The 20,464-nt window shown below is 47.7% G+C and overlaps 1 pseudogene; it reads left to right on the top strand.

The window, feature by feature from the left end:
• The first annotated feature begins 15,800 nt into the window (after positions 1-15,800).
• LOC143889190 (uncharacterized) lies at positions 15,801-20,162 on the top strand (annotated as a pseudogene).
• The last annotated feature ends 302 nt before the right edge of the window (positions 20,163-20,464 follow it).

Below are 20,464 nucleotides of genomic sequence, written 5' to 3' on the forward strand. Positions count from 1 at the left end.
TTTTGGTAGTTTTTTTTTCGTAATTGTCGTAGACAAGTACCATATGTTGGTACTTTTCGTATGCAATTGACGATTGTACCCTCAAATCATTTCTCATTCCGAGAAACTTCTAGCATCAAAATGACTTAAATGCCCCGAGCTAATAGGATACAGTAGGAAGTTTTTCTAAAAGAAGGGCATGGAATATTCATATGTAATTATTTTTTGAGAACAATCAATTTATACTGTGGCCCATTAAATGGACGGTTTGGATCATCCTATGATACAAGGCGTACGATTCTTTTGAAAAATACTTGATTGTACGGACTTACGCCATAGGTTGTATGCCAAAAATCATTTCCATAGGATGATCCCAACACAGTTGTAGGGTTTCCAAATTATGTGATTTATCTATAGATTGTAGGGATGCGATCATCATTTCAGAATGATCAAATGGACGGTTTGGATCATCCTATGGTGTAGGCGGTAAAATATTCACTCAATTTTTGATAGGTAAGTTGGGGTTTTGTGGGGACCCCTACCGGCTTATTAAAAAATAGTTCACTACATGGGCTTACACCATATATATTGTAACAAGAATTTTGTGACAAAGCTTGCAAACCAAAAACATATTTCTTACACTCCCTATTAAAAAAAAAGTACTGTATAACTTACACCATAGGATGATCCAAACCGTCCAATTGATGAGCCACATCGTAAATAGGATGTCCCCAAAAAACACATTTCCATGCGATGATCCTAGAAATGCAGTCTATAGAGGAACGGCATATTTAGGTAACATTTATTGATTGGAGGGTTGTAATTATCCTATGGAAATGAATTTTGGCACACAACCTACTTACATTGTGGCCCATCAAATGGACGGTTTGGATCATCCTAAGATGTAAGCCATACAGTGCTTTTTGAAGAACAATACTCACTGTAAGGACTTACACTATATATAAAAACTCTCATAATCATATCATTTCCCTCTATATCATGGGGAAACATGGTCAAACTTGCCGGGTCAAATCGACTCCCTATGTGTCTTTAAGATATTTGGGGGTCGATTTACCACTCCCCTTTTTTTATCCATTTTCTCCATTGCCTTAGAAAAGTCATGGATTGGAAATAAATGAAACGAGAGCAATTCTTATGCAAGATATGCCCCCTCGATCTCTCTACCTTGAAGGCGTCACGCATGTAGAAGGGGGCCTCCAAATAAACTATAGTTAGAGGGAAATGATATATTCATCCCTTTTTCTTAATCGGGACAGCCTCCTCTAATGTAAAAGCGTAGTTGTAAATACACCAGAGGGTCTGTCCCAAGTAAGAAAAGGGGTCGAATATATCACCTACTGTTAGGTCTAAAATTGGTAACAGGTTATGGTAGGGCTGGATGGTCCGAGCTAACAAGTCACGACTGAAGGGCTGGTTGAGTCCTGCGCTGCACAAGGGTACAGACAAGAAAGAAAAGGGTCAGAAGACCAACCCGGAGTGGTACTCCGGACGGGCGCTTCGACACTCAAGTCAGTATGAGCAGGAGTGCAGAGCAATGTCAGAGCAAAAGCTTAGAGTTTTGATTCTCAGATTTCAGGACCCTCACCTTAGTACAAGTGAAGGCTATTTATAGTGATTCTGAGCCACCTGTCTAGGACAGGTGGTAGTTCTGAGCCACCTGTCCAAGACAGGTGGTGGCCTCTGTATGGACCAGGTCTCATACCTAAGGAGGGCAGGTGGAAGTCCCTGATTGGTCCAGGTGTCGTACCTAGTAGGGACAGGTGTTGGCCTTCCAACGGTCCTTGTGAGGGCCACGTGCCAGCAGCCAATTGGATGCTGAGTTCGGACCCATCAGTGCTGAGTCCGGACCCATCAGTGCTGAGTCCGGATTCCATCAGTGCTGAGTCCGGACCCCATCAGTTGCCCCCTGGTTCTTCGAGCCATGAGAGTGGCTAGAAGAAGCAAAGAGAAGGTAAAGACAGCGTCTGACCGGCCTTAAGGCCTCTGGGCGGCTCAGGCCGGACTCAGATTCAGCTAGGAGGAATCGTGGCCGGACAGGAGCCTTTCGGTTATCCAGTACGGCCTAATTTTGGACCAGAAGTCTGGCCGGCCAGGCTTCCTGGGCGTCATAGCCGGGCGTAATTGGTTCATATCCTGTCCGGCTAAGGCTGTGGACGGCCAGCCGGGCAGGTCTTTTGTCTTCTAGCGCTTTGGTCGTCTAGCGAATGCGCCATATCCTGTCCGGCTAAGGCTGTGGACGGCCAGCCGGACAGGTCTTTTGCCTTCTAGCGCTTTTGTCGTCTAGCGAATGCGCCATATCCTGTCTGGCCAGCCGGACAGGTCTTTTGCCTTCCAGCGCTTTTGTCGTCTAGCGCTTTTGTCGTCTAGCGAATGCGTCATATCCTGTCCGGCCAGCCGGACAGGTCTTTTGCCTTCTAGCGCTTTTGTCGTCTAGCGAATGCGCCATATCCTGTCCGGCCAGCCGGACAGGTCTTTTGCCTTTTAGCGAATGCGCCATATCCTGTCCGGCCAGCCGGACAGGTCTTTTGTCTTCCAGCGCTTTTGTCGTCTAGCGCTTTTGTCTTCTAGCGCTTTTGTCGTCTAGCGAATGTGCCATATCCTGTCCGGCCAGCCGGACAGGTCTTTTGCCTTCTAGCGCTTTTGTCGTCTAGCGAATGCGCCATATCCTGTCCGGCAAGCCGGACAGGTCTTTTGTCTTCCAGCGCTTTTGTCGTCTAGCGCTTTTGTCTTCTAGCGCTTTTGTCGTCTAGCGAATGCGCCATATCCTGTCCGGCCAGCCGGACAGGTCTTTTGCCTTCTAGCGAATGCGCCATATCCTGTCCGGCCAGCCGGACAGGTCTTTTGCCTTCTAGCGCTTTTGTCGTCTAGCGAATGCGCCATATCCTGTCCGGCCAGCCGGACAGGTATTTTGCCTTCTAGCGCTTTTGTTGTCTAGCGAATGCGCCATATCCTGTCCGGCCAGTCAGACAGGTCTTTTGTCTTCTAGCGCTTTGGAACCTGTGCCTTGTATTTAATGCGGACGGCGCATTTAATGCGGACGGCGCATTTAATGCGGCGGGTGACGTGGCGCACTCCGGCTGGCGGGAAAAGGGCGGGATTTTCCCGCTCTTCCCAGCCTCTCTATATATACCGAAGTTTACTCTTCATTATTTACTTTTCATCTTTTACTCTCCTCCTCTTCTGCTCGGCTATTCAAGTTTTCTGCCCGCTTCGGATCAGTGAGCCCGGAGATCTTCGTCCAACACTTCAGTTCGGTAATCTCTTTTAGCTTTTCTTTTCTTCCCTTTTTAATGTCTAGCACTAGTTCGGAGACGGACTCTAGCTCAAAGGAGTCCGGTTCGACCAGTACCACCACGGGGTCCGGGGCGTCAGAGAGGGCGATGCCGGCCTCACCTATGGAGGCAGGTGTTGAGGACGAAGAGATAGTAATCGTACTAGACGAGGAGAGCGGTGAGGAAGTGATTGTGGACTTAGACACAATCCCGGTCCGTGGGGACGGACCGGACCGGGTAGAAACCAGCGACGATGAAGAAGACGTTGAAACGGTAGTTCCTCGCTCGCCGCGCATGCCTGTCGAGGTGATAGCGGAGGCACAGATGGAAGCCAACCCACAGTATAACATCGGGGCCCTGTACGAGGTGAACCATCTGTGGCCGGGCAAACTTCAGACCGTCAGGGACAAATACTGTATTCCTAGTCGGTACATTTTGAGGGCGGCTGTTGAAGGGGACCGAGCCAGCAACGATAGTGCAGACCTCTGCCTATATGAAGAGGCCTTACGGGCCGGACTTAGGCTCCCCTTCCACCCCTTTTTTGTTGACGTACTGAATTATTACGGGCTGGCGGTTACACAGGTCGTCCCAAACTCTTGGAGAACGCTGGTCGGCTTCTTGTACCTTCTGGGAGTCCGGCTCCGTAGGAACCCCACCGTGCCCGTCTTCAGGATGTGTGCGCACCTGAAGAGGCATAAGGACGGCGGCTGGATCTACATCAGCCAGAGGCCTGAAGTGAGAATGATCACTGGGATACCTACTTCCATTCACACATGGAAGAACAGGTTTTTCTACGTAAAGGACACCGAGCTGGGCTCCCACTGGCCGTTCTCATTACAATGGAGAACGCCGGACACTCTTCTCCTTAGTAAGAAACCAGCCCTTGAGGACTATGACCACATGACCTTCGCTCTGATCAAAGAAGAGCTCAAGCGAGGTCAAATACACTGCTCAGAATTCGAAGAGGAGGCCGAGCTGGTAGCGCTCGGGGTCAGTCGTGCGACGCCGGCACGTATGTAGACTTTTTAGGCCAGCATTTTATTTTCCTGAACTGTTCTTCAATTTTTCATAGTTCTGACTGTGTTCCGTTCTCTCTCGCAGAAATGGTGAAGCAGATGTCCCTGTTGGACAGAATCAAGCAGACCTCCCAAGCGTCCTCAGCGCAGGAGCAGCCCCAAGCCAAGGGCAAGAAGAGGAAGGTGCCGAAGTCGACTCCGCCGATGGTCGCACTGGCTAAGCCTCTAAAAAGCAGCCGGGCGACGCATAAGCTTGCCCTATCGAGCCGGGCAGATACCACGGGTCAGAGCTCCAGGTCTGGAGGGATGACAGGGCCGCAACACGGCGGGGCAGTTCTGGGCATCGCTGCCGCCACGACGGTTGGAGGCGACAACGTCTTCTGCCCGAACTGGGCCGTGCAGAAAACGGACACCGGTCTGGGGGATACCCGGGTGGCCACGGAATTGATGTACAAGGGCGTCCTCCCACGCGACCGGTTAGAAGTCGAGAAAGAGGTGCCGGAGACCTGCGAAGCGGCAATCAGCTCCGCCCTCTATCAACTCCAAGTCTACTCGAGGGACATGGCTAAGAAACGATATCTCTTCTCTGAGACGATCACAAAGATCGAGTCCGAGAAGGCCCAGCTCCAGAAAGAGAACAACGAGCTCACCGAAGCCGTCCAGATCAAAGAGGCTGAACTCAACAGCTTACAAGACGAACTGCAGAGGGTCAAGAACCAGGCCGTGCAGGATCTCCTAATTTCGACGGAGAGAGCCGGAAAGAAGGAGAAGGCGGCCGTGGAGAAGGCCGTGAAGGAGACCGAGGAGAGGAAGGAGGCTCAGCACTTCGACTTGGGCCTATAGGGCGGGTTTCCTTCTCTGCTCCGAGCAGGTGAAGAGGCTTCACCCGGGCGTTTCTCTGGACGGACTGACCGTTCCGTATGCACCTCCGGAGGGGGAGGATGATGAAGAGGAAGACGAACCGGACTCCTCCCAGCCTGTTGAGATGGATGCGGAGGTGACTGTGGCCGCAGTCTCCTCTACTGAGGTCGGCGAGCTTGCAACCCTCACTCCTACAGAGGTCGTCACCGAGGGAGTGGCCGACGAGGAGGCCTGAGTAGCAGCCCTCTTGCTCTTATCTTTCTTTTTGGTGGCATGTTTTTTTTTGCACGGTTCGTAAGGCCCATTCTTTGTAAGCCAGCTCGGCGAAGAGAGCAATTTTGTAATATGAATACTGTGAATACAAATACACTTTTGTTCAACTGTTTGTACGGCCTTCTTGTTTTTTATACGCATAATTTCTGTGCTGCATCCTTCTCTTTCTGTCGAACCGGAGTGGTTGTCCGTCGTTGACCGAGAGGGTCTGTGAGTCATTTACAGCGAGAAGGTCTGCAAGCACCGAGTTGGGAGCTAAGTATGCAAACACTTAGATTCTTTGGAAGTGGTTTCCACTGCGGGCGTCCTCGGCTGGAACTGATCTCCAAGCCACTAGGATGAGCCGGAGTGCACCACTACTGCTCGTCCTAAGTCTGCGAAAACCGAGCTGGGAGCTTGGTACGCAAACACTTAGAAAATATTTGAAGGTGGTTTCCACTGCGGGCGTCCTCGGCTGGAACTGATCTCCAAGCCACTAGGATGAGCCGGAGTGCACCACTACTGCTTGTCCTAAGTCTGCGAGAACCGAGCTGGGAGCTTGGTACGCAAACACTTAGAAAATATTTGAAGGTGGTTTCCACTGCGGGCGTCCTCGGCTGGAACTGATCTCCAAGCCACTAGGATGAGCCGGAGTGCACCACTACTGCTCGTCCTAAGTCTGCGAGAACCGAGCTGGGAGCTTGGTACGCAAACACTTAGGATCTTTGGAAGTGGTTTCCACTGCGGGCGTCCTCGGCTGGAACTGATCTCCAAGCCACTAGGATGAGCCGGAGTGCACCACTACTGCTCGTCCTAAGTCTGCGAGAACCGAGCTGGGAGCTTGGTACGCAAACACTTAGGATCTTTGGAAGTGGTTTCCACTGCGGGCGTCCTCGGCTGGAACTGATCTCCAAGCCACTAGGATGAGCCGGAGTGGTCCAGTGCTGTATGTTGGCGTTTATATAAGTGACTCAAAGAGGGACACTTGTTTGGGAAGCTTATTTTATTGATTTCGAAACTTGAATAATTACAGCAGTTCTTTACAAGTCTACGAAGGCAAACAAAATTACTGATAGTAGATCCGAAGATTTCTAGAATTCCAGGCGTGCGGTAGCATCTGTTCGTCAAGGGACTCTAATCGATAGCTTCCTGGGCGGATGACTTCTTTGACTCGGTACGGCCCTTCCCAGGTCGGAGAGAGCTTGCCTACTCTTCTTGGTTGGGAGACGGAGGCCTTCCTCAGGACTAGGTGGCCGGCACGGAATTCTCTTGGTCGGATCTTGACGTCATGATATCTAGACACTTTCTGCTTATAGGCCGCAGCCCTGATCTGAGATTCCTCACGAACTTCTTCAAGCAAGTCAAGGTTGGCACGGAGTCCGTCCCCGTTGAGCTGCTCATTGAAATGGACGATCCTTGGGGAGGGGACGCCGATGTCAACCGGGATCACTGCTTCTGTTCCGAAGGAGAGATTGAAGGGTGACTCGCCTGTAGCCGTGCGCGGAGTAGTCCGATACGCCCAGAGCACATGATACAGTTCGTCAGCCCAACGCCCGGCCTTGCCATCCAGTCTCTTCTTTATCCCCTGCAATAGGGTCCTGTTCGTCACCTCTGTCTGCCCATTTGTCTGAGGATGTGCCACAGATGTGAACCTCTGCTCTATCTGCAGGTCTGAACAAAACTTTCGGAAGTTCCTTGAGTCGAACTGCTTGCCATTGTCCGTTATGAGGACCCGGGGGATTCCGAACCTGCACACTACTGATTTTCAGAAGAAGTTCTGTACATTCGGCTCTGTGATCTTGGCCAGAGGCTCTGCTTCTACCCATTTGGTGAAATAATCGATGGTGACAACGACGAACTCACGGCCTCCAGAGGCCGGCGGGAAGGGGCCCAGAATATCCATTCCCCAGACTGCAAAGGGAAGAGGACTGATGATCGGGGCCATCGGAACGGGGGGTGGTGGACGGCCGGAGAGAACTTCTGGCACTTCTGGCACTTATCACACTTTTTCACAAGGCTCAGAGCGTCCTTCCTCAATGTAGGCCAGTACAGACCTCTCAGGAGGACTTTAATGGCGAGGGCCTTGCCCCCGAGGTGCTCTCCGCAGATTCCTTCATGGGTTTCCTGCAGGGCTAACAAGGCATCACTGGGGCGGAGACACTTTAGATACGGGAGGGTATACGACCTCTTGTACAGAGTCTCGCCATCCAGTGAAAACCTTGCTGCCCGCTGCATGACCTTACAGGCCTCCTTTTTCTCTCCAGGGAGCTCTCCGCTGCGCAGATACCTGATGATCTCATCCATCCAGCACGGCTCATCGTCGATCTGCATCACTACGGCGGACTGGCCATCGATACTGGACCTCTTCAGAAACTCCATGCGAATTTCTCTGAGAGCGGTGTAACCTGATGCTGCAAGCTTTGATAGCACATCCGCCTTTACATTCTCTGTTCGGGGGACTCTGACGACCTCGAAGCTCTTGAACTTATCAGCCAGACTGCGAACCCTTCCCAAGTACTTGATCATCCGCTCTTCACGGGCTTCATATACCCCCTGGATCTGATAGACAACCAGCTGTGAATCGCAGTACGCCTTCAACCTCTGAGCACGGGTCTGCATAGCGAGATTCATTCCGGCTATGAGCGCTTCATATTCTGCTTCATTGTTGGACGCACGGAAACCAAACCTCAGGGCATAATTCAGGACGAAGTCCTCTGGTCCAGTGAGAACTAGTCCTGCACCACACCCTGTCTTGTTCGATGACCCGTCCACATACACTTCCCAGAGCGGCTCTTCCAAATCTGGATGCGCGATGACGGACTCAGTCCCGGGGGGCGGTGCTGCTCTGGAAACGACTCGCGGCTCCGGTACAGCCAGCTCTGCTTCTGGAGAAGGAACTGCTACCAACCCGGGGTCTGGGTCCGGAACTGTGCACTCAGCTATGAAGTCTGCGAGAATCTGAGCTTTGATTGCCGGCCTGGGCAGATACTTGATATCAAACTCGTTGAGCTCCACGGCCCACTTGACAAGTCGGCCTGAAGTGTCTGGCCGGTGGAGGATCTGTCTGAGGGGCTGTCCTGTCAAGACCCTGATCGTGTGCGCCTGGAAGTACGGCCTTAGCTTCCTGGCCGCCATAATGAGGGCGTACACGAGCTTCTCTACTCGCTGATATCTGGTCTCTGCATCGTGGAGGACCTTGCTGACATAGTAGATCGGCTTTTGCTGGTTAGACTCTTCTCTGATCAGCACTGCTGCAACTGCCAAGGGTCCCGCTGAGAGATACAGAATCAGCTCTTCTCCTGGCTCTGGCATGGACAACAAAGGGGGAGAGGATAAGTACTGCTTCAGCTCCTCGAACGCCGCTTGACATTCCGGAGTCCAGGGCGCAGTTTTTATACCTTTGACCGCGTTGAAGAACGGGAGGCATCTTTCGGCGGACTTGGAAATAAACCGCCCCAGGGCTGCTACCAGACCGGTCAGCCGTTGCACTTCTCTGATAGTATTGGGAGGAGTCAGCTCCATTACTGCCTTGATCTTCTCTGGATTTGCCTCTATTCCTCTCTGGCTTACCATGAAGCCCAGGAATTTGCCTGCCCTGACGCCAAACGTACACTTAGTCGGATTAAGCTTCATGTTGTGTTCCCTCAAGACTTGGAAGGCCTCTTTGAGGTCCGCGACGTGGTCGGAAGCACTTCTGCTCTTCACTAGCATATCATCAATGTAGACCTCCATGTTCCGGCCGATCTGATTTCTGAACAGCTTGTTGACGAGCCGCTGGTAAGTGGCTCCTGCATTCTTCAGTCCGAAAGGCATCACCCGATAGCAATAGGTCCCCTGGTCAGTAACAAACGATGTCTTCGGGATGTCTGACTCGTACATTCTGATCTGATTGTATCCTGAGAAAGCATCCATGAAACTGAGCAGCTCGTGACCTACAGTAGCGTCAATGAGCTGATCTATTTTTGGGAGTGGGTAGCTGTCCTTTGGGCAGGCCTTATTCAGGTCTGTGAAGTCTATACAGGTCCTCCACTTCCCATTGGACTTTTTTACCATCACCACATTCGCGAGCCAGTCCGGGTACTGGATCTCTCGGACGAAATCGGCCTTCAAAAGCCTCTCCACCTCTTCTCTGATGGCTCTCCGCCTTTCTGGTGCAAAGTGCCTCCGCTTCTGCTTCACGGGCTTGCAGGTCTGATCGACACCGAGCTCATGGGTGCTAATTGACGGGTCGATGCCGGGCATGTCTGAAGGAGTCCAGGCAAAGACATCTGCATTAGCTCTGAGGAACTGAGCAAGATCCTGCTGCGCGGCCTCTGGCAGGGCAGAGCCTATCTGGACAACCCTCTGTTCGTCATCGTTGTTCAATTGGATAGAAATGAGGTCCTCGGCCGGCTCGTTGACTGTGATCTGCGCTTCATCTCTCAGATCATACAGCTCGATTGGCAAAGACTCAGACGCATTCTTCCCTCTCAGCGCCGCCGCATAGCACCGTCTTGATTGGGGCTGATCCCCTCTGACTTCACCTACGCCTCCTGGTGTAATGAACTTCATCTTCTGATGATAAGCGGAGGGAATAGCTCGGAGGAGGTTCTGGCCAGGGCGTCCTAGAATGGCATTATAGGCCGACTTGGCCTTCACCACCAGGAAGGTCACCATGGCGAAGGACTGGCAGGGCGGCTCCCCGATAAGAACTGGAAGCTCAATCTGTCCTTCAACCTTGACAACTTCTCCTGAGAAACCGAACAGATCAGAGTTGGCCGGCTTCAGACAGTCAGTTCCGATCAACATCTGCTCGAAGGCGTGGTAGTAGAGGATGTCTGCGGAGCTCCCGTTGTCGACCAAGATCTTCTTCATTTCCCAGTTCGCCACTAGCATGGTGACGACCAGGGCATCATCATGCGGGAGGATGAGACCGTCAAGATCTGCTTCTGAAAAGGATATCTCGTTTTCTGGCTTGGCCTTCTTGCTGCAGGCATGGACGGCGTTGACCTGCCGGGCATAAGTCCTGCGGGCCGATGAAGAGGTCCCTCCCGCGGTCGGCCCTCCTGAAATGGTACCAATAACACCATGAGGTTGAGGTTGAGGTTGAGGTACCTGAGGAGGGAGAATGGCCGGGGCAGGAGCTTGGATGCGGTCGCCCAGAGGTTGGGCGTCTCGGGGGCTTCTATCTCTGGGCCTCGGGTTGTCCTGGCGCTCCCTTCTGTTGTCATTATTTTTTAAGTACCTTCCGAGGTACCCTCTGCTTATCAGCTGCTCGATCTCCTCCTTCAGATGAATGCATGCATTGGTGTCATGGCCGTGACTCTTATGGAACCGGCAATACCTGGACATATCTTGCGTGCCCGCCTCTGATGTCTGCTTCTTCGGCCATCGGATAAAGTCCTCCTTCTGAATGGCTGCCAAGATTTGGGCCCTGGATGCGGTGAGCGGGGTGTAGCGCTTCCTCGGCGAGGGGCTCCTCTCCTTCCGGAGCCGGGGGGAGCTCCTCTCCTTCCGGGGCGGGCTGCTCTCCTTCCTCTGAGGTCTGTCGTCCCTACGTTGCTTGGCAGGGTTCTTCTCCTCGGGTCTTCTCTTGCTGACGGAATCCAGGGCGGCGAGAGTTTCCTCGACGGAGATGTACTCTTCCGCCCCGGTCATCAGATCTGCCAGGGACTGCGGATTGCGCCGGGCAACTGCTCGTCTGAAGTCAGTTGACCGGGCTCCGGCCAGAAGGGCATTTGTTGCCGCGGAGGGATCCAGGTTGGGTACCTGCAGGGCCTCCCTATTGAACCGGCCAACGAACGCTTTCAAGGCCTCACCGTCTTCCTGTCTCAGGGCCATCAGTGAAGCTGTTGTCTTTCGAGGTCTTCTGCTGCTCATGAAATGTCGGGCCAGGTCATCCCCGAAGTCATCGAAATTGTCCACAGACTTGGGCTTCAGCCGCGAGTACCAGTCTCTCGCGGCTCCAGTTAATGTGGTGGGGAGTGCCCTGCAAAGGAACCCGTCCGACGCCCCGTGGAGAAGCATCGTGGTTCTGAAAGTCTGCAGATGATCCACGGGGTCGGTGGTCCCATCGTATTGCGGGATCTGCGGCATCTTGAAGCCCATGGGGACTGCCGCACCGAGTACTCTGTCTGTGAAAGGAGGATTGCTACTGAAGATCCTCGAAGCAGGGCGGCCATGATCTCTGGCCAGCTCTTCGATTCTATTGTCGATCTTCTGGATCCTCAGTAACATTGGATCATCCCTCTGCTCGGCCTGACGGGCAGGTCTGCTCCTTATGGCTGATGGGCTCATTGCAGAACCGGACTGGCTGAGCGGACTCCTTCGCCGGTGCCGCGATCCCTCTCCGTGCATGGGGTCTCTCTTGCTGCCACGCTTCTGCACGGAGGGAGATCGTGACCGGTGATGCTGACGAGGCTCGGGGCGCACGTTCCTGTCCCGCGAGCGATGGTCTCTTCTTGTGGAGTGACGAGTCTGGTCCCGGGGTGGAGACGCGCGTTCTCTGCGGGAGCTCTCTCCCCTCTGAATGGGTCGAGAAACTTCGACTGGGTGTTGCTGGAGTGCGGGGGCCGCATTCCTGAACTGCGCAACTACAGCAGTCATTTCTTGAAAAAGGGCCCGCATCTCCCTTGGGGTCGGAGTAGGGTCTGAGCGGTCCGAGCGAGGCGAAGTCCGCTCCACGGCCGCCCCGACCTCTACCTGCGAGGCCAGTCGCTCACTTCGTCCTTCGCGGGGGGCCGTAGCCCGGGTAGCCCGAGAAGTCGGAGGTGCTCGCTTGCCGGTCTGTCCTACCATTGTTTCTTGAGATAAGATGTCGAACAGCTTTTTGTTGCGGCCGTCCCACGGATGGCGCCAAATCTGTTAGGTCTAAAATTGGTAACAGGTTATGGTAGGGCTGGATGGTCCGAGCTAACAAGTCACGACTGAAGGGCTGGTTGAGTCCTGCGCTGCACAAGGGTACAGACAAGAAAGAAAAGGGTCAGAAGACCAACCCGGAGTGGTTCTCCGGACGGGCGCTTCGACACTCAAGTCAGTATGAGCAGGAGTGCAGAGCAATGTCAGAGCAAAAGCTTAGAGTTTTTATTCTCAGATTTCAGGACCCTCACCTTAGTACAAGTGAAGGCTATTTATAGTGATTCTGAGCCACCTGTCTAGGACAGGTGGTAATTCTGAGCCACCTGTCCAAGACAGGTGGTGGCCTCTGTATGGACCAGGTCTCATACCTAAGGAGGGCAGGTGGAAGTCCCTGATTGGTCCAGGTGTCGTACCTAGTAGGGACAGGTGTTGGCCTTCCAACGGTCCTTGTGAGGGCCACGTGCCAGCAGCCAATTGGATGCTGAGTTCGGACCCATCAGTGCTGAGTCCGGATTCCATCAGTGCTGAGTCCGGACCCCATCACCTACTTTGTTAAATATGTTTCAATAAGATGTGTTGATTATAATTTCTAAGTTAGTACTATTTGATCGGTACATTTATTTATGATTCCAATCCTCAGCCAAGTAAATACATGGCTCCTGCTCTTGACACGACTGTGCACATCGATCAAGGCCCACCGAGAGATTTAACGTGACTGTTCATTGTCACTATATTTATTGTCACATTACATAACCTTTTCAGAGTTTTTATATGATGTCCGACCGTGAGATTTACAAGGGCAGGGTGGCAAAACCCTGCCCATTTGATTTTTGATCCCAAGGGGAAGTCAAGAAATGTAGTTTGACTGGATAAAAAACCAGAGGGTAGGGTTTTGCCACCATGCCTTGTAAATCTCACGGTCGGCTACTATATAAATTCTCACCTTTTCAAATCTTGCTAAGTTGCTTTTATGCAAAGGAAAAAAAAATACTTTGCAAGTTACTCACTTTTGCTTATTAGGTCAGTGTATTTGATAGAAATAAGAGATAAACTAGGCTGATAGCCACCTCGAGATCAAGTCTTATGTCCCACACGGGGACATGTATGTTTACTGTTTTTTTTTGGATGGCACGTATGTTTAATGTATACCGTTGATCTTTGTAGACCATCGTGAGGCAACCCACATGGTTTTGGAGCTTTTGGTCCCATTGCTCATTTGACAGATGTGTAAAATAACATGCTACAATATTATATAAACATCATCTGCATAGGTTAAAGTATTTTGATAAATGCACCATGCATGGACTCCTCCCATAATGGTTTCATCATATTCAGTTAGCATTTCTCTTTAATTCTTTATCCATTGCACTGGCATCTATTTGTATTTGTTTTATTAAGAATTTAATCGATTCATGTCAATCTCTGTCGAGTCGTTTGTATTTTGCGTGCATTGACAATAAAGCCATGATCACTACTCTGGCATCTTACCCCTTCGAATGTCCTTAATTTTGTTAAACAAATGGCATTAGATCCCAAGAAAGAAATTGGGTTGCCCTCTTCTTCTTCTTAATCGCCTGAAATCCAATCCCAGGGGACGGAAGTCAATTGCCCTTAGTATGTTGGTTATTTACTTTACAAATTGGCACGCCCATCCGTTCAACACACATCACACACCAACTCACACATATCATTCACTTAATTACAGACCTAGTAATCAACACAAAACATAACTAGTCAGATTAGTTACATGGGACTGATGAGGCATTATCATCCAAGTGGGTTCCATATATGTTGATTCAAGTAGTCAACTTTGGGACCATACCCTTAATCTCCATGGAAAAAAGCGGGCATAGAGGGACGAAAAACACATCAACAACAATAAGAAGATGAGGAAAAACACACTCCAACTTAATACATTGAGGACCCACTCCCACATTAGTCATCTCTTCTTATCTCCTCATACCGGACATTCCAAAGGTAATAATGTCTATGTACATTGGCGACTCACTATGACACTCGTTGAAAATAACACATTGCAAGTAGCTAGTTTTTTTTAGGCCAGTGATAAATCAACCCCCAAATATCTTAAATCGACTCCCTATGCGTCTTTCCCCATTGCCTTAGAAAAGCCATATGGTTTGGAAATAAATGAAACGAGAGCAATTATTATGCAAGATATGAACCGTCTATCTCTCTACCTTGGAGGCGTCACCCATGTAGAAGAAAAGTAATGAGTGAGGGGGCCTTCCAAATAGGCTGTAGTTAGAGGGAAATGATATATTCACCCCTTTTTCTTAATCGGGACAGCCTCCTCTAATGTAAAACGGGTAGTTGTAAATACACCTGAGGGCTGTCCCAAGTAAGAAAAGGGTCGAATATATCACCTACCTAATTAAATATGTCGATTGTTTCAATAAGATGTGTTGATTATAAGTTAGCACTATTTGATTGGTACATTCATGATTCCAATCCTCAGCTAAGTAAATACAAGGCTCCTGCTCTTGACACGTCTGTGCTCATCTATCATGGCCCATCGAGAGATGTAAAGTGACTTTGTTCATTGTCACTATCCTCAGCTTAGTTGCTTTTATGCAAAGGAAAAAAAATAAAGGTTGGATATACCCAAAACCAAACCGAACCGACCAAACTATTTGGATTGGTTTTGGTTCCAAATTCTGAGAACCGATTGCACATGGTTCGGTTATGAGTAAACCGTTCATTTGTTGGGCCCAATGTAGATATGCATTGCTCCAAAATCATCTTCATCTTACTATTCTAACCCTCTAATATGTAGATAAACTACACCCATTAGAAAAGTAAAATAAATCTGTGCCAATAAAAATAAACAAACTACACCGTATAGAAAACTCTACCGAATGATAGGAAGGTTAGGATCATCCTATGGAAATAAAACACTGCGAACGGTTTGGATTAGTCCTATGAAGTTGGTTTCACTATACTTTTTGACAAATATGGGACGTTGAGGGGCACTCTGAGTACAAATAATAGAAAATTTCTGTTATTTGTCATCACAAAATAATAGAAAGGGATTTGCTAGGGTCCATTGCATGAAGGCATTTTGTGGCTGGTTGTTGCATGTGAGAGCAGCCACGTAGGCTCACTGTCGCTTTGTTGAGAGAAACTTGGAATTTAGGGAAGTGATAACTCAGCTCTCAATTTCTTGGAACGGAGCGAGACATGCCGTATGTCAAGAATCTCCTTTAGAACATCTGCAGACCTCCATGGAATGGCGTCCCGATCTTTCAACCACTTGTCCCAAAAATTAAACGGCTAGGATCATACATGTGTCCTAAAGCTCTTCACGGTAAAACACAGCGTTAGCTAATAAGATAAGTTTATGTGGTGAATGATCAAGAAGAAGAAAAGACTACGGTTCTTACACGCTTAGAAAAATACGAGTGGGGCCACATTAATTGTCTGCTACAAGAATAGATGTGCTACACAATTATTCCCCTCACGCACGGCATAGAACGACACACGACTTTTTCACTATAAATCTACATCCAACATGAGCGAAAAAACTCAAACACCACCGGCAACCATGGCCTTGAAGAAATCTCTCTCCCTCTTCTCTATACTTTTCTGCTTTCTGATGCTTTCTTGCCGTTCAACAACGGCAAATTCAGTAGAAGCAGAGGCTCTCCTCGGCTGGAAAGCTAGCCTCCTTAACCAAGCTCCTCTCAATTCATGGTTGCTTCACAATGCCACCAATAAAAGCCCATGCAATTGGAGGGGAATAGCATGCAACCACGAAGGAAGTGTCACACAAATAAACCTAACAGGTGTAGGTTTGCAAGGTAAGCTCTATAACTTCAAATTCTCTTCCTTTCCAAAACTCGCCAATCTTGATCTTAGCAACAACGCACTCTTCGGAACAATTCCTTCCGCAATAGGAAACTTGACCAACCTTGTCACGTTGTACTTCTACAGGAATAATCTCTCTGGCCCCATCCCTGAAGAAATAGGAAATTTGAAAAATATGGCTGATATGGAAATGTCCCATAACATTCTAACAGGTTCCATTCCTTCTGCAATAGGAAACTTGACCAACCTTGTCACGTTGTACCTTCACAGCAATAAGCTCTCTGGTCCCATCCCTAAAGAAATAGGATATTTGAAAAATATGGCTGATCTAGGAATGTCCGATAACATTCTAACAGGTTCCATTCCTTCCACAATAGGAAACTTGACCAACCTTGTCACGTTGTACCTCAACAACAATAATCTCTCTGGCCCCATCCCAAAAGAAATAGGAAATTTGAAAAATATGGCTGATCTGAGAATCTCCTATAACATTCTAACAGGTTCCATTCCTTCAACAATAGTAAACTTGACCAACCTTGTCACGTTGTACCTCAACAACAATAATCTCTCTGGCCCCATCCCTGAAGAAATAGGATATTTGAAAAATATGGTTGAACTGGGAATGTCCAATAACATTCTAATAGGTTCCATTCCTTCCACAATAGGAAACTTGACAAAACTTGTGACATTGTACCTCCACCGTAATAAGCTCTCTGGCCCCATCCCTATAGAAATAGGAGTTTTGAAAAATATGGTTGATATGGGAATGTCCTTTAACATTCTAACAGGTTCCATTCCTTCAACAATAGGAAACTTGACCAACGTTACTTATTTGTACCTCGGTTACAATAGCCTCTCTGGCCCCATCCCTAATGAAATTGGTGAGTTGAAAAATATGGATGAACTTGACATGTCCTCTAACATTCTAACAGGTTCCATTCCTTCCGCATTAGGAAACTTGACTAAGCTTTCCCTCTTGCACCTCTCCAGTAATAAGCTCTCTGGCCCCATCCCTAAAGAAATTGGAGATTTGAAAAATATGGTTGAGTTGGTCATTTACTCTAACATTCTAACAGGTCCAATTCCCCCTTCTTTAGCTGATCTTAAAAAGCTAACTGATCTACGCCTATTTGAAAATAAGCTTTCGGGTTCACTTCCTCAAGAAATGCCAAGTCTGATAAATTTGGTCTCACTCCAACTGGGAGACAACAACCTCTCGGGATATTTGCCACAACAAATTTGCCAAGGTGGATCGCTTAAAATATTTGGGATACAAAATAACCAATTTACAGGTCCCATCCCAAAAAGCTTGAGAAACTGCACTGGCTTAACCAGAGTTAAGCTCGAAGGAAACTATCTCACAGGAAATATGTCCGAAGATTTTGGAGTTTATCCAAATCTTACATACATTGATTTGAGCTACAACCAATTTTATGGAGAACTCTCTCCAAGTTGGGTTGGGTGTGAAAATTTAGCAAGTTTAAGGGTCTCTGAGAACTTCATTACTGGTAAAATACCACCAGAATTTGGACAGATGATTCAAATTGAACTACTTGACCTTTCTTTGAACCATTTGGTAGGAGAGATTCCAAAGGAAGTGGGGAGCTTGACAGCTTTATTTAAGTTGATTTTAAATGGTAACCAACTTTCGGGTCGGATACCATCTGAAATCGGAAAATTGTCCAATTTAGAGATCCTTGACCTATCAGCAAACAATCTAAGTGGATCGATACCAGAACAACTAGAAGATTGCTCGAAATTGCATTCTTTGAAATTAAGCACAAATAATTTGAATGGAGGCATTCCATTTCAAATAGGCAATCTAGCAGAGCTACAAAATATGCTAGATCTTAGTTGTAACTTGCTTACAGGAGAAATATCACCCCAACTAGGAAAATTACACATGTTGGAAATCTTAAATATTTCCTACAATATGCTAACTGGTTCAATTCCATCTTCTTTGAAAGATATGCTCAGCTTGACATTGATTGATTTATCATACAATAATTTGGTGGGTAGTCTTCCTAAAAGCAAAGCCTTCCAACAAGGGACATTTGTGGGCAACATAGGACTATGCGGCAAAGCGCAAGGTTTGCAATCATGCAATTCCCCACCGATAAATAGGGGTGAAACAAAAAAGAGACACAAAGTTATCACATTGATCATTCTCTCTCTTTTGAGCCCTGTATTCCTTCTACTTTTAGTTTTTGGAATTATTTTCATTTTTCGCCACAAAACAAGAAATGCAGAGGAAGAGAGAAATGCTGAGGGACGGAGAAATGAAATGAATAAAGATCTATTTTCGATATGGAATTGGGATGGGTGTATTTCTTATGAAGATATCATCGATGCGACAGAGGACTTTGATGACAAATATTGCATTGGGGAGGGCGGATATGGGAGAGTTTACAAAGCATCTTTGCCAACTGGGCAAGTAATAGCTGTAAAAAAAACTTCACAAATTGGAAGATGACCAGCAAATTGATCAGAGAAGTTTCATAAATGAGGTACGGGCATTAACAGAAATTCGTCACCGCAACATTGTCAAGCTTTACGGGTTTTGTACCCATCGTCGATGTATGTTTCTGGTTTATGAGTATATTGAAAGTGGAAATGTAGCTAATATCCTAAGCAGTGAGAAAGGGGCGTTGGAGTTGGATTGGTTGAAGAGGGTGAATATTATTAAAGCCGTGGCCCATTCTTTATCATACATGCACCATGATTGCGACCTCCCAATAGTTCATCGAGATATCTCTAGCAAAAATGTTTTATTGGATTCAGAATTTGAGGCTCATGTCTCTGATTTTGGTACTGCTAGACTTCTAATGCCTGATTCATCAAATTGGACAGAACTTGCAGGCACTTACGGATATGTTGCTCCAGGTTAGTTCCTCACATATTGTTTTATTGTCTTAATATAATTGTTTAGAAAATTAAATCTTACTTGGTTTTTACGTTATTGGTTCACACCCACCTAAGGTCAAAATATTTTTGGTGGAAAATTTACTTGACTAGTAAGTAACTAAAATTATGAGTATTCTTACTAAAATTTTAGTCAAGGGGATTTTTGTAAATTTTCCAACTTTAAAATGTTTGATTAGGAAATGGATTTGCTTAATTTCTATTGTTTCGATGTGGAATTTTTCGAGAAAATATTAGCCTATTTCTTTTTAATTTTTACGGAATGATGAGTTGCCGGCCAGCACTGACCTGATCCAACGGTCACACGAGCACCGAAGTAAAACCCACATCCAAACCTCTCTTGTCATGGTCTGCTCATGTCACATACTAGTTTCATTGCACCTTAAGCAAAAGGTTAAAGGCATGTATTTGTAATGTGCAAAAGGTTAAAGGGATGTTCGGATCCTGGAGATATCATTTTTTATGTGGATTTTTTTTGGCAGAGCTTGCTTACACAATGAGAGTGACCGAGAAATGCGATGTATATAGCTTTGGGGTTTTAGCACTTGAAGTGATATTGGGAAGACACCCTGGAGATATCATCTCCTCCTTGTCATCATCATCATCTGAAGGTGGCCAGAATCTACGGCTAAAGGATGTGTTGGACCCACGGCTCCCGAATCCCGAAGACCAAGTTGAAAATGAAGTAGTTTTGGCAGTGTCAATGGCACTTGCGTGCATAAATGTAAATCCACAAACTAGGCCAACCATGCAACACGTCTCTCAAAAGTTCTCTGCTCGAATGCCACCTTTTCCAAAGCCATTCCACACAATTGAATTGTCTCAACTGATGGAATTTCAAGTATAAATGGGTTGAGTCTCTTCACCTTCTCAGATACTGTCGAGATCAAGTCTTGGGTCCCACATGGGGGCATGTATGTTTAATGTTTTTTTTTTAAAATGGGTTGAGTCTCTTCACCTTCTCAGTCAGTTACTGTCGAGATCAAGTCTTGGAGCTTTTGGTCCCATTTCTCATTTGACAGATGTGTCAAATAACATGCTACAATATTATATAAACATCATCTGCATAGGTTAAAGTATTTTGATATACTGTTGTGTAATCGAAACCATTCATTTTTGACAGATGATTCTATTCCTCTAATCTGTAGAGGGACCGTAGGTTATAAAAAACTCTGTATATCGGACGGTTAAGATCATCTAATGGAAATGATTTTTGAGGGATTCCATAGTATCTAAGTCAAAGCCCGGCAAATGAACAGCTTGGATCATCGAACCATGCGGGCTCCAATGTATTCTTTTAAAAAATATTTGCATGTATACTGATTAAAAACAATATAAATTTAAATTTCTTTAAGAAAAAGGGATCCTAATAGTTTGCATAGGGAGCAATGAATCGCTCGCTTTCATCCCTCTCTGTCCGGTCTCTGAACTCAAGCCCACTCCCTCGCAACCTAGGCCTCCATGGTACAAATCCCGGTT

The sequence above is a fragment of the Tasmannia lanceolata genome, unplaced genomic scaffold (assembly GCF_043159265.1).
Source record: "Tasmannia lanceolata isolate RefF3 unplaced genomic scaffold, GAP_Taslan_0.1 ptg000013l, whole genome shotgun sequence".
NCBI classification, from domain to species: domain Eukaryota; kingdom Viridiplantae; phylum Streptophyta; class Magnoliopsida; order Canellales; family Winteraceae; genus Tasmannia; species Tasmannia lanceolata.